Here is a 6,000-nt window from a genome sequence, read left to right on the forward strand (position 1 = left end):
GCAACCACTTACAATTGTTGAGTGTCATGGAGTGTCACTGAGTGCCAGTGATAGGGCTAGGACTTGGGTAGAAGAAAAGGAGACAGAGAAGAGAGCAAATGAGTAGAGCAACTGAAAATAAGGATGAAAAAGAAGGTGAAGAGAAATGCATAAGAAAGGAATAGCCAGCAATAATTCTTCTGATTATCGTCCTGTAGTAGCAAGCTGATAAAATATGCCTGACAGTTTTAAATATAAAAGATAAAGTAAAAACATTGTTTATAAAAAAGTTTAGATTTCAGATATTCTGTGAGTAAAACTCTTACCTATGACATGGTGAATATGCATTGCCACTGCTTTCATTCCTTTCAATGCTGTTGTTGTATAACAGGTTAAAGTGAAGTTAGTTTCAGAATAGTTGGGTAGCTACAGGGGTACCTGGCCAGCTCAGTCAGAAGAGTGTGCAGCTCTTGATCTCAGGGTCATGAGTTTGAGCCCCACATTAGGTGTAGAGATTACTTTTTTAAAATTAATTAATTAATTTTAAAATTTACATCCAAATTAGTTAGCATATAGCGCCACAATGATTTCAGGAGTAGGTCCCTTAATGCCCCTTACCCATAAATAAATAAATAAATAAATAAATTTTTAAAAGAATAGCTTAGGAGCTATAAAAACTGTCCTTTTTAATAGTTTGTCCATAGCCTACCTTAGTGGTACTTAATACGAACTTTTTTATGGTTCCAAGGAGGGCATTCTGTTTCTTCATTTTTAAAAATCTGGGCATTAGTACATTATATAATACTCTTTAGTGAGACTAATAATTTAATAAGACTAGTAAATATGTTATTAAGACTAATAAATACTCAAATAAACTAGGGGCATCTGGGTGGCTCACTCAGTTAAGCATCTGACTCTTGATTTTGGCTCAGGTCATGATCTCATGAGTTCATGAGATCGAGCCCTGCGGTTTCATACTGACAGGGTGGAGCCTGCTTGGGATGTTCTCTCTCTCTCTCTCTCTCTCCCTCACAAAATAAATAAATAAACTTAAAAAAGGGAAAGGCAAAATTAAAAAAGATCCTTTACATAAAATGTCTGGTAGGAGTTGTCTTAAGAGTTCAATGTTAGTCAGCTTGCTGCCAAAAGATTTACATGCTAAGATACATTATTTTCCCAAGGCATAAGAAAAACTTGGCATCCTTCTAAACATTGATGGTGGCACAGCATATGCCACTATCATTGCTATCTTTGCTTATTCCACTGCTTTTCAGCATCAATTATTATTGAATGACTGAAACAAACAGAACTATAGTAGTCTGGTGAGGGCATTGTTACATTAGTTGTAGAGCTGTGCTATCTTATAACAATTTTGAAGAATTCATAGGTAACATGTTGTAGAGTATACAGAGTATGTTCTCTCTATAGAGAGTTTATTGTCAAACCCTTCAAAGTTATTATTTGTTAAAACTTTAGAAAATTAAAGCACAGTGATATGGTTAAATACATGGTTAATAACTCAAATAGCATAGAATGGCTTAGATGGGGAAAATAGACAATCCTCCCCTGCCCAACTTCAATTTTTCTCCCCAGTAACCATCACTTTTTCAAAGTTTATTTTTGAGAGAGACAGAGACAGCATGAGTGGGGGGGGGGCTCAAAGACAGAGGAGATAGAGAAAATCCCAAGCAGGCTGCACACCACCAGCACAGAGCCTGACGCGGGGCTCGAACTAATGAAACTGTGAGATCATCATGACCTGAGCCAATACCAAGAGTTGGACACCCAACCAACTGAGCCACCTAGGCAACCCCCCAGTGACAATCACTTTTAACCTTTTCAAACATTTAATTTTTTCTCCTTTATGTTGCCATTTCTTAAATGACTTTAGGTATTGTTTATTGACATTCTGCTATGTCAGATGAGAATGTGCTGAGTTTACATAAATCCCTACCCAGTCCCAACTGTCTCTATCCCAGTATAATTTATGTCCCTATCCTCAGTTCTACCACAAGTTACCTCTGAAATCTCAACTATAATGAAACATCAGTATCTGGTTCCATGTTTCTTGGTTCCCTATTTTGTAAGATAAATTTAAGCATTAACCCTCCTACTCTTCCTTTCACTGCTCTTCATAAGCCCCTACCCTTTAATCACTGTCAGCTGTACATTTATTTTTGCACTGTCCAGGTTGGTAGTATCCACATTCTATTAGGTGACCACAGTTAAATGTCTTGTGATTTATCAGATAGATTGTTCTAGAAGTCAAATACCAACAAGCAGATGTGTACATGATTAAAACTGTAGTGTTCACTGTGTAACTGCATTGTGTGCTTAAATTATAATTGCTTCTGTAAAGGACCATTGCTATGCTCCTGTACCATTCAATGGAGAATAGTCTAAGGATCAAGTTCAAATAGATTCTCCTATTTTTCTACTCCCCCCAATTACTTTGATCATACCCTCAGGTCATTATAAACATTAATCATAACATCAGTGTCCCTCCTTTCTTTGCTAGGTATTATTGGCATACCAAGCACTGGGCACTGGGAGGAGTCACCACAACTTTAGAGTAACTGCAACAATTAAGCAGCTCTACACCAACAAATTTTTTTAGGAAGGAGTAATTTGTCACTGACATTAAAGAAAACTTTTAAATGTTTATTTACTTTTGAGAGACAGACACAGTGTGAGCTGGGGAGGGGCAGAGAGAGAAAGGGTGACATAGGATTTGAAGCAGGCTCCAGGCTGCCAGCACAGAGCCCAATGTGGCGCTCGAACTCAAGACCCGTGAGATCATGATGTGAGCCAAAGTCAGACACTTAATTGACAGAGCCACCCAGGTGCCCCTCACTGACATTTTTTAGAATGGTGATACATGGTGGTAACAAAAAGCTGACCAACTCCAACTTTTACTCAGTTTCACTGTGGTGTTTTAATTATACACACACACACACACACACACACACACACACACACACACACACACACACACATATATATAATGCATCCTCTTCTAGCCTCTACCCAAAGAAAATGACTCCTACTGCCCTGAGCCTTGGTACATCAATGCTAATGACTATTCTTCCAGAGTCCTCTTCTATCTTCCATTTTCTAACATGGGCTGCTGTGTAGTGACTGTCTTAGGACTTCTTTTTCATACTATTCTGATTTAGATCTACTTCTTCCAAGATCCCATAATGTTCTTTTTCTTCGGTCTTTCATTTCGCTGTGACAATTGTCAAGTAATATCTAAGAAAAGATGCCTGGGAGGCCACCTTTCTCAGTCTTTTCATATCTGAAAATGTCTTCATTCCATCATTTTTCTTAGTTGATATATATGCTTGGTTAAAAATTCTATGCTCAATATGATTATTCCTCATAACTTTGTAGGTATTGTTCTCTCCCCCCTCTGACTCTTGTTCATTTGGGGGTAAACTTTTTTTTTCACTAGAAATTCTTAGAATCTTCTTTTTATTCCTTTTTTTTTGGAATGTTATGATGGTGGTTATTATTTTGGGATTATCTTCAGTTCCACATATTCTATTTCCCCAAAGATATTTTTTATTAATATGATTTTTTTTGTTTTAGGTTAGAGGCTTTCCTCAGGTGTCTTTTGATTGGTGATTATCCATCTATATTCATGAATGAGAAAATAGAAAGGCTGACTAGAAGCTTAGTATTTGTGAGCAGGGCTTATGGTTTGCCAGGCTTTGATTTGGGTGAACAGGTAGTGAATTAGTAGTCTCAGGAACCCTAGAAGCCAGAATGAGGAGGGTTTATTCTGAGATGTCAACTCCCACACTAACTCTTTAGTTTTTTTTCAGGCCGTCTTTGCGTAAGGGTAAGTACTCAGCTTCATGGAATTCTATGTGGGGGGAATGGGAAATGTGTGGCTAGGGGGTCAACATTTCCATATAGAGACCTGCATCAATTCCCCCATTTTCAGCTCACTTCCCACTCCCACTCTAAGGTTTTCATGAAAAAAAATTCCTCTCCAAGTGTTTGCTAGGGTATTGCTCCTTCTTTTCTTCTTTGCCAGATACCATTCTTGCATTTACTTTTTTGGCTTCCAGAAATTTGTTGAAGTCTCTTATCTACTGCAGCCTGTTCCATTCTGTTTGCATTATCTGACTCCCTGACCAGTAGTTTTTGAGCAATTACAGGACTCTGTACCAAGTGCTATTCTAAGCACTAAGGGCATGATAGAGAAAAGAATAAGTGGAAGAGTCAGGTATTAAGGACACAGTAGCAAAAGGACAGTTAGTCCAATAATAATAAGACAACAAATAAATAAGGCAATCTCAGAGAGTATTAACTTTTATGAAGAAAATAGAGTAACATGATATAGACAACTGGTGAGAGGTTTTAGAGAAACTAGTCAGGTAAGGTATCTGATTTGACCCTAAAATCATGGAATCCTAAATCAGGGAAGATCATTTTGATTTGAAAAATAGAATGATGAGAAGGAGCCAGCCTGGATAAGTTCTGAAGAAGGGCACTCAAGGCAAAGGGGAACAGCCTTAAAGCAGAAACACCTAAAGGTAGGAAAGCCCCCAAGGAGCCAAAAGAAAATTCAAAATGGCTGTAGATCAATGAATAAATAAGACTTAGAAATCTTATTTAAAAGGAGGGGTACCTGGATGGCTGAGTTGATACAGCCTGAAACTCTTGATCTTGGGGTTGTAAATTCAATCCCCAATTTGGGTGTAGAGATTACTTAAAAATAAAAAAAAATCTTAAAAAAAAAAAGAAACAAGACAACGTTGGGAAATGGGGTTGGAGAGGGAAGCAAATAGTCCTGAAAGCATGGGAAGAAGTTTGTATTTTATTGTAAATGTAAAGAAAGACCATTGTGGGGATTTCCCCCAGGAAATGATACAGCTTGGCCCTTTGTTTTATACTTTTTAAAAAATTCTGTAATGATCATTTTAGTGATGTATGAATGTAAAAAGCAAATATAATGTAGTTTTAAGAGAATGAACTTTGGAGGGGCGCCTGGGTGGCTCAGTTGGTTGACTGTCCCACTTTGACACAAGTCATGATTTCATAGTTCATGAGTTTGAGCCCTGTTTTGGGTTCTGTGCTGACAGCTTAGAACCTGGATCCTATGTCTCCCTCACTCTCTGCCCCTCCCCTGCTCATGCTCTGTCTTTCTCTCAAAAGATGCATTAACTTTTCAAATATGTAAAAAACAAAAGGGAATGGACTTTGGAAACAAATTACTCGTTCTGCCATCATTGAGACATTAGGCAAGATGGTTTGCCTCTTTGTGTCTCAAATTTCTCATTTGTAAAACAGATAATGATGGCACCCATGTGATATAGTTGTGAGAGTTACTATAATTAAGGTCTGTAAAATACTTAGGGCAGTGCCTGGTAGATAGAACTATACAAGCGTTAACCATTTCTAATATTGTTGTTATTATTATTGGAAAGAGGGGTGATAAATATATTTAGTCAATCAACTCTCTTGAACAAGAAACCCAAAGGTGTTGATTTGCTTACATAAAATAGAGTTTTTTACAGAGGGCCAAGGAAAAACTCCATTTGTCTATTACATGCCATTATATGTTGCAGAAATTAAAGGAAAAGAGTCTTTATAACACTTGCTTTTTTTCTATATCTTTATTTCATATATTCTTCAGAATTTAAGTGGAGATCGTTTGATAGGATTCTTTTTTGTACATATATACACATGATTTTTATTATTTATTTATTTTTAATTATTTTTATAATAGTTTATTGTCAAATTAGTTTCCATATAATACCCAGTGCTTCTCCCCACAAGTGCCCCCCACCATGACCATCACCCCCTCCCCCCACCCTCTCCCCCTTTAGTCCATGGTTTGTCTCCAGTATTCAGTAGTCTCCCTTGATCTGTGTCCCTCACTCTTCCCCGCTCTCGTTCCCCCTTCCTCTCCCCATGGTCCCCTGCCAGGTCTCTCCTTTTAGACCTATGAATGCAAACATATGGTATCTATCCTTCTCTGCCTGACTTATTTCGCTTAGCATGACACCC

This window comes from Suricata suricatta, chromosome X (genome assembly GCF_006229205.1).
Source record: "Suricata suricatta isolate VVHF042 chromosome X, meerkat_22Aug2017_6uvM2_HiC, whole genome shotgun sequence".
NCBI lineage: Eukaryota > Metazoa > Chordata > Mammalia > Carnivora > Herpestidae > Suricata > Suricata suricatta.